Source organism: Miscanthus floridulus, chromosome 13 (assembly GCF_019320115.1).
Source record: "Miscanthus floridulus cultivar M001 chromosome 13, ASM1932011v1, whole genome shotgun sequence".
Taxonomy (NCBI): Eukaryota; Viridiplantae; Streptophyta; class Magnoliopsida; order Poales; family Poaceae; genus Miscanthus; species Miscanthus floridulus.
The window spans coordinates 1,788,575-1,789,751 of record NC_089592.1 but is presented as its reverse complement, the minus strand read 5'-3'; positions in this window follow the sequence as shown (position 1 = coordinate 1,789,751).

Sequence of the window (1,177 nt, the reverse complement as noted above, 5' to 3'; positions counted from 1 at the left end):
TAGCTCTTCTCATCCGGCGGACCTCTCCCATATGTCTGTTGTGTAGCAGACCAAGTAGCTGGCTCAGCTAGGCCGTAGGCAGGGTAGCACAACACATACAGCATGCGACTGCTGCGTGCTGGCATGCCTCCCCGCGCCCGCGCCGGCCATGGCAGTAGCGGTGGCGGCGGCAGCGGTGGCGCATTTATGATTTGTCCTTCTATAGAAAAAAATTTGTGATCTGTGATCTGTGATCTGTGGAGGCTAGAGGTAGAAGAAAGGTGGAGGTTGTTGGATCTTAATCCTATGGTGAAAAAAAAATCATGTGTTCAAACTGCATAAAACACATGGTTGGGTAGTAGACAGACTCAAGGTAGGGGAAAAAACACTCAACTGATTGATTGTTCACTATCATTATCACTACTCTATAGTACTGTATAAAGATTTAATTTGATTTCGAGACTTAATGTAATACGTAACAATTATTATATTCACATCTTAATGATTTTGTTTTCTCTGTTTTTTTTTTCCAGTTGCATCAGCCTCATGCCACTGGGACATCCGGCTGCACGTGATCTGGAGGAACAGGGGAGAGGATAGGTGAATATGATTGGTCTGAATGTTTTATGGGTCCTCTAAACATTACTGCATTGAAGAGGATAAGGGGGTGTCTCGTGGCACATAAACTACTAGCGTGTAATGAATGAACTAAGGATGCGGTCGCGCCATTGAAATTATTGACTGATTGATACCCCTTCGCTCGCCGGTAATACTGGCATCTAGCTTAAAAAGAAACAGATAAATGAGATAGCATCACACGCCTTATTAAGCAGCCAATCGCCGTTATCAACGTCATAAGTGAAATCGTGTCGTGGCAAAGTCGCTATCTCATTACCAGTACGCCAAGTGCAGGTGCAGGTCACCCCAAAACGGCACAAAGAGCGTAGGGTGTAAAACAGTATCCGTAGAAATAAAACGTGCCTGCAAATGATTCCTTTTTAAAGGCCCCTTTTAAACATGCCATGCCGTTTATCTTCGGTAATGATACGCCACGAGCGTCCGTCCCGTGACTCCCATCCAAACGCGGCTCTCAGATCTGCGCAGAACCAGCCCTGGTCTCTCTAAAAGAATCCCCACTTAGCTCATCCGCCCGCCGCCTTCCGCACCGCATGACCGCCTCACAGCGACGTTCTCCACC